The sequence below is a fragment of the Saccoglossus kowalevskii genome, chromosome 9 (assembly GCF_978046115.1).
Source record: "Saccoglossus kowalevskii chromosome 9, keSacKowa6.1, whole genome shotgun sequence".
Classification (NCBI taxonomy): Eukaryota; Metazoa; Hemichordata; class Enteropneusta; family Harrimaniidae; genus Saccoglossus; species Saccoglossus kowalevskii.
Window position 1 is genome coordinate 14,770,683 of NC_140649.1, and position 16,094 is coordinate 14,786,776.

Consider the following 16,094-nt stretch of genomic DNA (forward strand, 5'->3'; position numbering starts at 1 on the left):
ATCCAACACACATTTGGGAAAAAAAGAAGGAATTCAACCACACCATTTAATAAAAAAAAAAAAATACTTGCATCTGCATCCAGGCACTATTCATATAAAATAATTAAAAAAGTTTGAAATTGCTATGTTCGCAGCCAAAATTGTAATTATTTTTATTTAAAATAATGCTCAACCGAATATTATCCATATTGACTGTGCAAATGTTATCACGCTCTTCGATATTACACATTTAAAAGACATATTCCATGCAATAATAAAGAACTGCCAAATATTCTCTAAATAGTTTGTAGTCTTGATAATTAATTATCTTGAATATATTGTTCCATAAACAGTATATCTATTAGTTTTTATTCAATTAAACACATCTGACTGATTTATGTCTTTGCTTCATTTTTCCATATACATAATTTTTATATTCTAGACGCCTCATTTGACAAGAACATAATGAATCTGCTTGCTTCATTTTTTTCCATTGAGCTGGATAAAATATTCGACAATATGTCATCCAGCTCACCAGCTGAGTATTCTACAATGCTTTTTTTCAAAGGACCCTTTCTCCTTTTCCCCTTGTGTCCTAGAACAGTTGGGTCTAAAGCAATGAAATTTTCTATAGAACCATCACTCCATGAATATATATGATGTTTCTCAAAAAAGTGAATCACCTCTTCATCTGTTGTACAAGTTAGCTCTAGAGATTTCTTCTCAGTGGCATTCAGACTCGAAGCTGCTGCAGTTTTCGTCAGTTTTTCTCCTACTTTTGATATAACAGCATCACGGTCACATACAACTGCTTTAGCAATCCCCAAGTCATCACACATCTGACTTCCCCGGCTAATATTGCCCTTGCCACCCAGAGGTAGAATAGTTGCTCGCTTCATCAAATCTAGAGCTCTCTCAAAGTGATGAAGCCATATACTGCAATTCTCTATATGCAGTATATTTCGTTTCTTCAAAACTTCCTCTAATACTATCCCCATGGATTCGAGAACACTGATGTCATCTGGACCTTCAACCCATAGGACAAATGAGGAAAAAAATATTTCTCAAACTCTTGGGTCTACGACAAATCGCATTTCTTTGGGTGCGTATTCACGTACACGTTTGACTGAGCAGCTCCCAGACTGAGGGTCACGCTTGAACATAAAGACATTGGAGAAATTTCTTGTAGTAACCATACAAGGTGAATGGGTTATGGCTATTATGCACTTTTTAGATCCTGCTACTTCCATGGTCAGGAGTTCTGCGAATTTCTTTATTCTAATTGGGTGCATACACATGTCAGGGTCATCAAAAATAATGGTTTGCACATTGATTTGTGCTAACATTGCAGCAGCTTCATAAGTTGATGCATCACCAGATGGAAGTTGCTTTATGTTGAATGTCTTTCCCGTGTTCCCATCTTCGCACTTAGCACTATCTACTTCATTATTTACACTTACAGTATTTGTTTTAGTATCTCTTGTTGCTGTTAATTTGGTGGTCTCCAATCTGTCTTCATTAGTAGCGATATTACTAGTATACTCTACTCTAAACTCACTGTTTGCAGATTCTGCAAAACTATCATTAATGTCAATATGTTCTAAATCCAGATATTTTAATAATCTTTCCAGCTTCTTACGCTTTATAGCTCCTCTTTTTATTTTCTGTTGGATGTACCGTAAACAATCTGTCCTGGTTCCAACATTAGGAGCTGTCATTCCAGATCCATCAGTGGATGTTCTGGATAGTACTTTGTCTTGTAGGAACTTCACAACCATTGGTATAAACTCCTTTTGACCTTCCACCTTAACTCCATGCGTTATACATTCTTTAACCATATTCAACCTGTTATATGGATAGTTTACATCTCTTTCATCACATTTCGTAGTACATTTCATTTCAGGAATTATAATGTTTTCTGGCACTCATTTGTAACTTCCGTTGCGGTCTTGTTATGTAGCACAGCAGGTAACAATGGATGTGCTTGAGTTACTCTATAAGTTGGTGAGTCGATGAATGAAGCATTTTGGGGAACTTCAACATAAGTAACAGCATTTGTTCCTACTATCAGAATTGAAAATTTCCCGGACTTGTTAGTTGACGATTGATAAATAAAACCTGTACACAAATTATATGATATGCCATCTTTTTTATGACTCTGGTTGGCATTGCCAACACTTTTGCCATCTTTACTCTCTTCATGGTCACTGGCATTGTCGCCATCGTTACCATCATCTTCGTCAACATCACCATGGGTATCAACTCGCTGACAGTGTTCATAAAGTTTTCTCCACTCTTTTTGACTGATATCATAATCACAAAGCATATATGCATCACGTTGTCGATTACACACATTAATATTTTTTATTCTTTTTCTTGATGAATAGTCTAGGGAAGCATATTCAATCAACTCAACAAGGCTACTCTTACCACTTCCATTTTCACCAACAAAAAGATGAATTCCATCTTGCTGCAAGCAGAACTTCAGATCTTGAGGGTTGTTGAAATTTACATAATTGTCAATTGCTATACGACTCAACATGTTCACTGGAACAACAACAAAAAAAACTAATGTAAATCATTCTCCAATAGTATTAATATGATTTCTGATGCAAGGTTATAAATTCACAAAAACTTGTGTGATGGTGTAACATGAGAGGTATCATATGATTATAACCCATGCTCATCGTATGTGATTGTTATTGTTATGGCCAACCTACATGGAACAAGCAAGACATGAAAGAGGTTTAGCAGCAAGTATTTACGCAAACGGGAAGTGCTCATTCCTGTCACGTACGCGTACATAAATCAGTAAAGCATTTATCCATCAAAATTCGACCAGAGGAGGGAGGGGGGGGGGGGGTAATATCACATTTCTGAGAGTTAGGGCTTTCAAATTTGTTACTGTAGTAATGCTTAAATGCCATAAATACAGCCAATAAAAACTGTATCGGTCACGTGACTTTTTCTGTTATTTTCATTAAAAAAAATGCTGACTCAGCATTTGTTCTCATTCTTCTCTTGAACAACATGGCCGGTCGCTATGAAACTTGTCCATTAATTTGGTCTCCATCTTCATTTAGTGAAAACCGAAAGCCGCCATTCTTACCATTTTGTGGCGGCCTAGAAGTTGTGTTGCACCTTTAGCTCATGCCTATTCTTAATGACGTAGAAGAACATTAGAGGTCACGTGACGTTTGCCGCTATTTTTTTGAAAACGAGGCTAAATCCTTCAAAAAACTTCTTCTCATAAAGTTCCAGGCAGAATGACATGAAATTTGGTTGCTATTTTGTATTTTTAACAAAAATGACCAAAAGTTTGCGCATTTCTTTCACATTGGTGCTTCAACCAATTAACTGCCGATTTTGTATATAACGTGTCTGGTCATAGATGCATATGAGAAAAATAATATATTTTCGATCAGTCACATGGTTTGGCCGCCATCTTGGAATTTAGGCAAAATTGACCAAAAGTTTAGGCATCTGTTTCTCCAATATGCATCCGCCCATCAACTAAATAAATATGTATACGACATGGCTGGTCATAGCTTCATATGAGTAATAATACAATTTCGATCGTTCACGTGGTGTGGCTGCCATCTTGGATTTTGTGAAAACAGGAAATGGGCAATTACATGTGTTGTATTGGTACGATTGGTCCGATTTCCATCTGAATGGCACATGGCTAGGTCCTGTGGCTGGGCGCCCATGGGGTGGGGGTTTCTAACCTCATTAATATGCATAACTATTATATCTCAAACACTGTTGCAGCTAGGGAGATGAATCCTGTGTTATTATGACAATGTTGACAAGTGATTTGATTGAAATAACCGATGACCATATATAGTCATGTGAGCTCATTAATATGCATAACTATCATATCTGTAACACTGTTGCAGAACGGAACATGCAACCAGTGCCATAATGAAGGCAACAAACAAAAGATGTAACTGACATAAGAAATCGCTATATATGATCCTGTAACCTCATAAATATGCATAAGCAATACACCCGAATTTTACCCACAGTATCAGTCACATGGTTATGCTGGTGTTGAATATAAAGAAATATTCAACATGTTTACACTTCATTATGCGGTGATATTGGTATCAACACCCCATTTCAATGATCGAAATCTCGATAAATCTCGAGCGTAGAAAACACACGGAAAAACAGGAACAAAGCAAATGCATTTCCCTCAAAAATTACCACACAGTAAAATAAAAAACATAGGAAAAAACATCCAACAAAGGTATATAGAGTTCTGGAAGTTGAGTGTAACAAATGATAATAGAGAACTGAGAACGTATATAAAGTTTAAAGACTCATACACTTTTGAACCATATTTGCTTTTATGTAATCTGAAACATAAAATCTTATTGACTCGTTTCGGAATAAACAGTCATGTATTATAAATTGAGAAGGGTATACATACCCAACCCAAAATACCTTTAGAAGACAGAATCTGTAAGCATTGTTCCCAGATCAAATGTGATAAGCATTGATAATGAATAGTCCCCGTTAAGTATTAGTAGTCGATGTAAATGTCCAGTGCAAGTGACATGTAGAAATGAAAGATCAGTGTTTTTAACACTAACACAGATTATATATTGTGTTACTTTCAGTACCTACGTGGAAACTTTGAACTGAATTGAACTATATCTTACGGAGGAAATAGCATGAAAGAAAAACGCAGCCAGTCGGGTATTGTTGTTCAAGTATCTCCAAAAGAAATATGGCTTGCATTGTAACCTAATATGTAAGATCATCATACAAAGTTTGATTGAAAATTGCCCTATTCAACTTTGAACTGAATCAGGCCATATCGTCCTGTTCAGCTCCTGTTTTTTTGACAGAATGGCCACCATTTCAACAAATTTGATCAAGTCGCAACACAAAACATCTTGTTGTGCTACCTTGCAGTATACTACCTATGTGCAAACTTTCAAGTGAATCAAGCCATATCTTTCAGAGGAATCGGCACAAAAAAGGAAAAAACACAATGGCCGCCGGTCGGCCATTTTAGTCCAAGTTTTGACAAAAATATGACGTGCACGTGTAGCACAATATACATGATCATCATACAAAGTTTGGTTGAAATCGCCCTATTGAGCCCTGGGAAACAGTTCCGGACATATCACAGACTGATTTTAAGACATTAAACAAAATGGCTGCCATTTCAACAAATTTAATCAAAAACATGGTGTTGTGTTATCTTGAAGTATAATACCTATGTACAAACTGAATAAGGCCATATCTTATGGAGGAATCAGCATGAAAACGGAAAAAAACTAGTGACGTGCACCTATAACCCAATATGCATGATCATCATACAAAGTTGGATTGAAATCATCCTGTTCAGCTCCGAGAAACAGTTCAAGACACGTTTAAATATCAGAATTTAGCAAATTTGAAGACAAAATGGCTGCCAGTCAGCCATATTTAATCGAATCATAACGAAAACCGGCGTGCATATGTAGGTCAGCATAAATTGTCTGTATGCCAAGTTTGAACGAGATCGGTCAAAGGGTGTCCGAGAAATTGCGCCGGACTGACGCACGGATGCAAACATGAAGAACATTTCTTCATGGAATGTCTTAGGTACCAAACAGAAAGACAAAAGTTATTTAATAATATCAATGTTTCAAAAGAATTGAAAAGTGATGACCAGATATTTAAATATACTATAGAGGATTACTTATAAGACAAGTTGGTGAATACTTGTACAAAATATTTGAAATCATAAATAACAATAACTGACATTTTACTTTTACATTAGTTTTATATGTATTGTACTTTATTACTAACATTTTATTGCTGTCGACCAATGGAAATTATTTCCAAGGATACAATAAATTCATTATTATTACTAATAATATTTACCAGAGGGAACGCCATTTTGTCGACTGACCTTCCATTTGTTTATTGACCTTTCCATGATATGATTCGTTGAGGGCGCAAAACACCGATGTTTTTGAATTGAGAACGCGAGCTGACCATTCAGCAGATCATTTAATATTTGCACAACAAAATGATGGTGAACACCGGCATTTTTTAGACTTGTGAGAATGTAACTGTAATGTAATCCAATGGATTTGTCCAATCATGGCATAATCTCATATTATTTGCCAAAAGATTATATTCTCACAAGATATGTTACGAAAAGTAACTTAGTGGTCCTAATAATATTAAAGTCGCAAACGGCATCAGCGGAGCCCAAGCTATCAGACATCCACTCATTAATTATTGAAGTCACTGGATTGCCATTAGGGTAGTTTGAGGTCGAAATGCAGTTGGTTCAATGTTTTACCTGGTTTGGTAATTAAGATATGGTCTCCAGAATATATGAGCCACGTGCCTCTGCATATTAATGAGGTTACATAATCATATATGATAATACCTTTTGTCTTCATTATGGCACTGGTTGCATGTTCCATTCTGCAACAATCTTTCTGATATGATAGTATGCATATATTGTGGCGTAAAATACGGGCCTTTGTATTCAGGAGCTGGGAGCTTATCTTCAATACAGGTCTAATAATAGACATCTCTGGCAGCTTGCTTCTCCCTTCACCTCGTCCGCTGTCATGGGTGGGGATCATTTGGTGAAAGTATAATACTACAACTGAGGCAGTGCAGGGAAGAATACAATAAGCAAGGAATGGGCGTGGGGGTATGCAGTAAACAAATAAAATCAGGGACTTGATCGAGGCAGAAGGGAACACTCCATTCTATGGTAAACAGCAATGTACAATGATGCGTTCCTTCATAATAATAATAATAATAAGTTATTGACACAACAACGATATAGTACAATACGGCAGTATGGCCACTAAATACAACTATTAACTACATTTAAAATAGAAATAACATATTTGGCGAAAGGTATTATAAGATGAGTATCCAAAGCACTTAACAAATAAATGAATTTACATTCTTGATTTAGTTTTTCAAATTCTGAAAAGCTAATATTGTAAAAAATGTTTTGTCTATTAAATTTAATATCTGAGTTTGAACAGTTCATAACACAGTGTTTTTCATCACCCACTTCAGATGAGTGCACAATTTGCATATTCTTTGATTTTGATGGATATTATTGTACCGTCCTTTCTCAATTGGCAAGTTATGGCTTGAAATTCTTAATTTTGTAATTGCTGATCTTATTTTATAATTCAAAATTACTTTTAGATAATTTTCAAATTTGTAATTTTTCTTTATCAGTAGGTATGTCTTTAATTTGTTGCCAACAAATTTATTTTATTTTATTTTTTAACTTCATATGTGGCACACTGTCAAAGCAGCTGTACTACAATTTAAGCTCATGCTCTGTGTCCAGGGAATATCGACAACTGCACTGCAATGGGAGTATTTCGGGCAGTGAGCTTCAGTGGTTCCCGTTGATCAGCCGGGATTACCGCACAGTATGTCTGCATATGTTCCTCAGTATAGGGTACAGCTCACTGGAGTCAGGAATCAGCGTCATATGATGTTACAGGATCAAGTCAGGTCACTTTCCTGACTAAATGTTTTCACACATGTTTCAACTTAAATACTACAATTAAATTATGGCCATGCAAACAATGATTGGTTATCTCGAATAGCCAGTTTTTATCCAAGCTCTACCATTTTACAAGTAACCTGTAGAATGATGTGTGGGTAATATTTTTATATTGATTTTTGTTGCATTTGCAGCAAATAGTTACCAAACAATGAGAAATCTATAGGATTGAATATACCTCTCAGCTGGCTTCACATGCATAGCTCAAGCCTGCCTAACCGGTGCTTATACAAGGATTTAATTACAGCACCAAGACGGTCTGTGGTTACAGCTTCATGTTTAGAGTAATCGCAAGAAATTGACATAACAATAGAAAATCATAAAAGACTGGCAGTCCCATGCAATTAATAGCAAGTGAAATTCCTGGGATTGAAACATGTATGTTGAAGTCACTGATGTAGGCAATGAATGATAACTTCAAGTTGGTATGGAGACGAGGTAGTTTATTTAATCAGTACTGAACTAGAGGCTGAAATTATAATTAAGTGCGTTGTCATTTAATTTGTTTATTTCAATTTTTTCTGAAGTCAAATAGAATACACTGGTGAAACACGGTAGTAACTGTGAGTGAAAGGATGTTTTAGGGGTATAATAGTCTACATTGTGTATGGAGTGGTAGGGTCGGGCGTCACATAATTTGTTCATTTCCAACTCTTATGAAGTCACATAGAATTTCACTTAATTTATTTTCGCTGAAACGTTTTCAAGCATTACATGTGAATCCGATTTTCCCTGTGCTGTGTCTCAGTGGAGTATGAGGTAAATGGCATTTTCACTGGAATTTATTTCAGGGGGAAAATGTTTTCAGTAAAAATGAAGTATACTAGTACCACATTATTACATATGTACTGCAGTTTATTTTGATTCGTCTATGAAATCGGCATTTCCACACCCCATATGCAAATAAAGTAGTCCTTTCAAGAGTAGCGTTTTCGAAACATTGCAGAAATAAACAATATTTAGAAGTGCGATATTTTACCCTTGGGGTACATGAATATACTTGCCGAGTGAAATGAAATTTGAACAACAGTAATGGCAGTCACTTATTTTGACTAAAACTAATTTGCATATCACCCATGCAATAATGTTTTCGGTATTTTCAAGGTCAATATGCTAATGCACATGGTATTGGCGATCCGCTCCACTAGGATTGCCCCTCAAATCATTTTTGTGTGATTTTCAGTGTTTTCACGTATTAGTTCTTCTGTGATTTTTTTAGCTTGGCCGATTTCGCTCAAACATGGCTAGTGGGTCACACCTTCACCCTAGTTATTAGGAAAAATCTGCATGTTGGTCTATCGTTGCCGAAGCAACAGTATGTATCTCCTACAAATTTAGGATACAACACCTCAGACATAGCTCACTGTACTCGGCTTGAGTGGGCACAATGATACTATTTGAATTTTTGATATCTTTTTTCATCAATGAGAAAGTTGACCCCAAATTTAGAGTAACTGTTCACCAGGTATGGCTTTTTAACTAACTCTTCTGTGATTTTTTTGTTGGCTTGGCTGATTTTGTTCATACTTGACAGGTAGGTAGTACCATCACTAATTGGAAAAACAATCCTGACCCACCACTACCATGGCAACAGCCAAAATCTGTTTTTTTAATACTTTTGTCCCAAATTTATTACTTCCTACCAGTCTTGTAATAGCAGTGTTCAAATGATCATGCCTTTTATTTTGGCTACGTTGCGCACTGGTAAGATATCACCGGCGCCGACATTGTTACACTGTATCAATAGGGATTTCAGGGGGAAATTATACACATATCATAGAGTAGTTTACATGGTGGCATTGGATAGATCTCTACTAGAGCAATACAATGACCTTGTTTGATGAAAATTAGGGTAACCGTTCTCGAGATATGGTACTTTGTAGCTTCAATCAGCATTTCCTAATTTTGGACAAAGGATGTCAACAAAGCACTACTGAATAGTAAAGACAACGGCACCATTTTGGATGAATAAGCACTAATTATTTAATTGGAGCTGAATTTAAACTGCCATATCTTTCCCCTTGTTTATTGAATTTTCACCAAATTTTCAACAAATGAACTTTATATCAATGTTTATCTTATGTCATTAGAGGGCAATATATAGACCATCTGTTACCATGGAAACAGGCATATTCAAATTTCATTTTAAATCATCTGTCAGTGTCAATAAAGATAAACAAGTTTTACTTTCGTTTATGTTGCCTTCGTTTTTATTCCTATACAATTGCATTGAAAACGCCCTCATCGACCGGCTATGCGTTCTATCAATTCGCTTTACTTATTTTTACGCTATAATAATACTTATGAAACAAAAAGCATTGACACGAATAAACAAATCTAAGATATAACATTATAGCATAATGTACAGCTTATTTTTTGGCAACTTAGAAAAGAAGTATGCATGGAAAACATAACTAGGAGCTGCCCGGAAAATTTTAAAAATCTCTGTGCCTGATCGATCTATTTTTATGCCAAAATAACCAATGAGTCATCTCAATTCTACAGCTGTGAATGCTCTAACTTGTACAATTCGTTTTAATTTGCATTCACGCTGCATTTTCGACATGTTAAAAACAAAATAAACGTATTTTGCCGTATATAAAATTGAAGGAGTGAAACATTCTCTTCGTACATGAAAATGGAGTCCATGTAAACAAAGTACCGGGTTGGAGGTACCACTTTTAAAATGGGTTTGTCGCACTCTTTAAATTGATGTCACACTCACAAAACATAGATTTTTGTCTATTGAAATATATATTTTTTTCAAATTATGAGTGATAGATAAGCCAGAAAGTTGTAAGTCGATACGAAAATTGCCGTTTAACTTTTGTTTTTATTGCCGTTTCGTACGGTCCATTCCAACGCGGGGAAAACGCAGCAAACTTCTCTGGATTTAGAACACCGGGTTAAATTTGGAGGTCACGCTCGCGTTCACGGCGCTTGCCAGGATGTTCAAATGTTTCAATTTTTATTCTCCCGTGTTGTCAAAACGGCTACTCGCAATGGGTTGCAATTTTCAGAAAATTTCCAAAAGATATAGAGCTAGAATTCATGGTAATTTTATTTTTTTGGTTTTAGTTTTGCTCACGTATTTTGTAGTTTTTGAAAGGGTAGCTGCCCACACCCACTTCTTCCGTTGTCATTAACCAAGTGACTGAAATCCTCAATATTAGCTGTACACCACATGGAATACTACGATTGGGAGAACTTGATGTATGTTGAATGAGCTTTATCATAGACCATCAACATGAAAGTACCAGGAGGTTTCTGCTGGCGAAGTTGCGGCGTTACGCAGTTCCAAATAAAGATACCAACGCCAAATGAGCGACATTTTTACCGGAAATCAAGATTCATTCAATCCACGGCTAACAAGCAACATCACAAGCGAAGTTGTAGCGTGCAGCTCATCAACGACCGCTGTCGACGAAAGTCATTCCGTCAGTAGAGTACTGCAGTTGTGACGGCATGTTTGCCAATGCACAATTCTGTGGAGGAACGTTTAACTTAATGTAAACTACGTATGACTGATTCGAAACATTCTATCTAGATCGGACGGTGCCCTATCGTGCCAACCCTTCACCATTGTATTCAAACGAACCACGTGATGTGCTGTTACATTCTCCTTCAAACCCGGGATTCAACCATTAGGGGCGTTTTAATAAAAAAAAACATCGCAAATCATGCAAATATAGCATTTTTAAACAAGTATACTAAAAAAGTAATGCTCAGCGATGCAAAAGAAGGATAGATTTTACTTTTCAGTATACACATCTCTGTTTATACAATCCTTCACATATTCTACTCCCAATTATTCCTGCGTAAATTGGAATAGCCTCTTTCCATGTTGACATTCTGAGTAAAATCACGTGATAGGCTGTTACAATTGGCTGTTACATACTCTTTCGCCGGTCTGGAAAATGTGTTTAATTAGCTCTCATTCAAGCGACAAAGCATATTTTCCAGTGGGAGTGAACCTAGTTCGAATCTGCCATTAAAATATAGGGGTCTTTTCAGCAAAAAACGAATAACCCTTGAGTGCACACAATACACTGAATTTCGGAACAAATCTTGCATTAGTTACAGCAGCAGAATACCACAGAAATATCAGACGAAACATGGAAACACTATATATTCTATTTTGGCCTGAACCCTCTCTATTGCAATTCCAGGAATTACCCCCATATGTGCAACCATTTTCCACCTTGGTATCACCCAACCCTGAAAACAAATTCTTAATAACACGCTGAAGCGTTTGGTGAAAATAGAACTCGGGTCAATGATGTCATATCTATTTTCATTTCCAACAACACTGGGCTCAGCACATTCCAAGGTATTTTACAATCACCATGCCACTGTCTGGGACATACCATTATGCCACAGGGGAAATAGAATGTATGTATCTCAAATTCTGCTGACAACACAGTCCAGTGTATCAACAGTCTAAAGGTTTCATCTTCCTATCTGCAACAGTGCTTGATTCATAACGGCTATGCATATAATGAGAATATTATTTAATTAGAATGTGTGTCATCCGGGTGAAAGATTGTATCTCACAAGTAGAATGCACATACTAAATTTTAGCCAAATCGGACAAAAATAACACATGTAATCGCACAATTCACGTTTTCACAAAATCCAAGATGGCAGCCAAACCATGTGACTGATTAAATTTATAACATTGTTCTTACAACAAGCTGTGGCCATTCATGTTATATACAAAATCACCAGTTGTTTGGTTGAAGCACCAATGAGAAACAAATGCCCAAACTTTTGGTCATTTTGTTAATAATCAAAGATAGCGGCCAACCTTGTGACTCATAATTTTTTTTAAAACAATTTCATATCAAGCTATGGTTAAACATGTTATAATCAAAATATCAAGTGCATTGGTTAGAGCATTCAAGGGAAACAAATGTCCAAACTTTTGGTCATTTTTACATTTAATTCAAGATGGCGGTCAAACCACGTGACTGATCACAATTATATTATTTTTCTCATATGAAGCTATGACCAGACATGTTATATGCCAAATACCCAGTTGATCGGTTGAAGCACATTTAAGAAACAAAGGTCCAAACTTTTGGTAAATTTTGTCTAAAATCCAAGATGGCGACCAAACCACATGACTGATCTGAATTCTTTTTTAAATGTCCAAAAGAGTTCAATATAGAGATGCAATGTAGCACATTAGAAGATGATCACATAATTGTTGCTTAAGTAAAAACACTACTTCCTGTTTATAAGAAATCTAAAATGGCAACCAAACCATGTGACCAATCATAAACAAAAATTCAAACCTAATGTACTTCATATATAGAAGCTAAATACCATATATGAAAGCATTTTGCTTGGTGGTTCTGAAGAAGAAGATTTTCAAGCGATTTTATGAGTAAAAACATGGCGAAAAAAGTTCATGTGACCATTTAGCCATACAATGTGACCAATCATAACAAATTTTTCAAACTTGAATGTGCTGCATGTACAGATGCTAAATACCATACAGTATTTGAGAGAATTTTGCCTAGTGGTACTGTAGAAGATTTTCAAGTAGTTTTTGCCGTTTTGGAGGAAAAAAAACATGGCGGGAAAAGTCACGTGACCGCTAAAGCTTTTATTGCTGATATCTAATACACATGAGTTTTACCATGTGCCATAACAAAATCTGACTGCATATACCCTCAGAAAGTGGTCAAACAGCCACTTCCTTTCAATTTCAATTATATATGGCTGCTGAACCGATTGACCAATCACAATTGGTAAAAATCAAATGTTGATACAATAATATAAACTAGTACACAGGTGAATTAAACAATGTGTAGCATTAGCTCAAAACATTAATAACACATGTCACCCAAATTTATCAGCTTTATTCGGTTTATTACACCACTTCACATGTTTTAACTTTTTGTTCTCATAGACATTCTTGACCGACTGTTCCTGTATCCATGTGCATTTATGTAGCTAGGTATTGTCCGCCCACCATCTTGATATAAAATCAGACCGTGACTGTCTCGAGTTTCAACATTTGAATGATTGTAATTCACTCATATATCATTCTATACTTATAAATTAAAAGCAAATACCAATTGTTTATCATACCAAGGTGGGTGTTATCCAATAAAATGATGACAACTGATAACATTGTGATGCAATATGGACAATGATCCATAAATACACATCACAGTATCAGACACACATACAATCAAGAAGTGATATAAGACGTTGCAAAGTTCAGTTAATATAACATTGACATGACATGCATAAGCACATGTCCATTACATATTCCGAAAAACCATATCTCGATAACCAAACTAGGTAAATACATTGAACCAACTGCATTTCGACCTCATGGTACAGGACATTCAAACTACCCCGATGGCAATCCAGTGACCTTATTATCCAGTGACCCTCTATCTGACTGTGACTGTGATTGAATGCAGGATTTACAGTTCATTCAAGTTGCGTTGGAATTACAATCATACATTTTAACAATGTGGGCACCAGTGATCTCTCGTCGGTGTGCAACTCAGCCAAAATAAAAAGCTTGATCATTTGAACACAGCTGTTACTTGTAGAAGGTAATATATTTGGAGCGAAAGTATTCAGAAATCAGTTTTTTGGCTGTTGCCATTACAGCAGCGGGCCAGGAATTGTTTCCCCGATTAGTAATGATATGATCTGCATGCCAAGTATGTACAATATCGGCCTCGCAAAATAAAACACAGAAGAGTTAAAAAGGCGTTACTGGTGAAAAGTTGCTCCATCTTTGAGGCCAAATTTCTCTGTAATGAAAAAAGACCGCCAAAAAATAATAACTTTGTGCCCACATTCAAGCTGAGTAGAATTAGCTATGTCCAAGATTTTAAGTCCAAGAATTGTAGGGTGAGATACATTTGGCGCGTAGCTATTCAGTTTTTTGGCAATGGTGGGCCCGAAATTGTTTTTCTGTTTTTGTCACCCAACTAGATTGACGGTATGACCTGCCTGCCAAGTATAAACAAAATCGGCTCTACCAAAAAAATCACGGAAGAGTTAAAATGTCGTTACTGGTGAAAATTTACCTCAACTTTGAGTTCAAAATCTCGGTAATGAAAAAAGATATCAGAAAATCAATAGTAACTTTGTGTCCACACCCAAGCTGAGTAAAATGAGCTATGTCTGGGGTGTTTAGCCCTAGAATTGTAGCAGAGGATACAATTGCCGCAAAGCTATGTTGTGTCTTTTTTCAGATTTTACAACCTTAACTAGAGCGAAAGTGTGACCTGCCTGCCAAGTTTGAGAGAAATCGCCCAAGCAAAAAAAATCACAGAAAAATTAATACAGAAGACACTGGAAATCGCACACACACAGACAGACACACAAAAGTGATTTTAAGAGCAACCCTAGCAGAGCGGATCGCCAATAAATCTGAAAATATACACATTTTATTATATAACTATTAGCTACACGATGAGTGGCTATCGCGATGAGTGGCTTTTGGGGCGAGTGACAGAAACTTGCTTTTTCATCAGAGTTGAGAATTTAATGTTGTGTCATTAACAACCGGTGTTAATCTGGGAATGGCATGTATAAATAAACGTAGACTCATGATTGTAACATGATCATGCAAAATATTGTTTATTAATTATAGAATGATCTGTATTTAAATATTAATACATTAACATGCATGATACAAAGTATATGAGTAATGTAATTATATGCATGTGATTCTGAGTCCCATGTTGACTATGTCCCCGACCATTTATTTATTTACTTGTCAGTGCCTAACTGGTATATACAAAATGCGACCAGGAAAATGTCAGAATAGTAAAATACTAAAGCTAAAAGTCAGTTGCCTATCACAATCTGCCGTCCATCGCCATCCACAGCAGTGATCACATAGAAATTGAGAATGGCGAGTGTGGACAGATTGCATCAAACTGAACACTAAATACAGCTATCCCGGCCAGTAATCGAAAATTCAATCTTTATGAGTGATGTAAATGGTATTTCCATCTATATGATTCTATTCCCGCTATTCTTAAAACATTCAAGTGTCTTTACGTGCAGTGACATGAACTTTGCTACAATGTAAGACGCGCTGAACACCAAGTTCATTTCGAGTAGAGCACATCAAAATTCTTGAATAGAACATTTTCTATATTAACCAAAACAGTGGATTAGATTCCTGGCTAACAATAAACTCGAAACAAAAAAAAAACGTTCGATTGAAATGACCTGCGTTCTTGAAAATCTAGTCTTATCGTCCTTGCGTTTCCAAGTGAAAAAAGGTTGAAGTCAAAAACGACAGATTTTCACCCAATCTGCTATGAATTTTTGGTTATGTCATTAATTCAGCCCAGCGGTTAGATTTATTAGCGACCGGAAAATTAAGATTTGGAAAGTGAATCGTGAAATAAACATGGCAACAAAGGTCAAAACTTTGTTAAGCTAATGGCGTTCGCAATTTGGTTTTTTGAATTTCCTCGGTGATAGCTACATGAATATGGACCAAAACGTTATTGGCTATTTTTATTTTTTGTTTGATTACCTAACGCTTTTAGGTTCATGTGCTGCA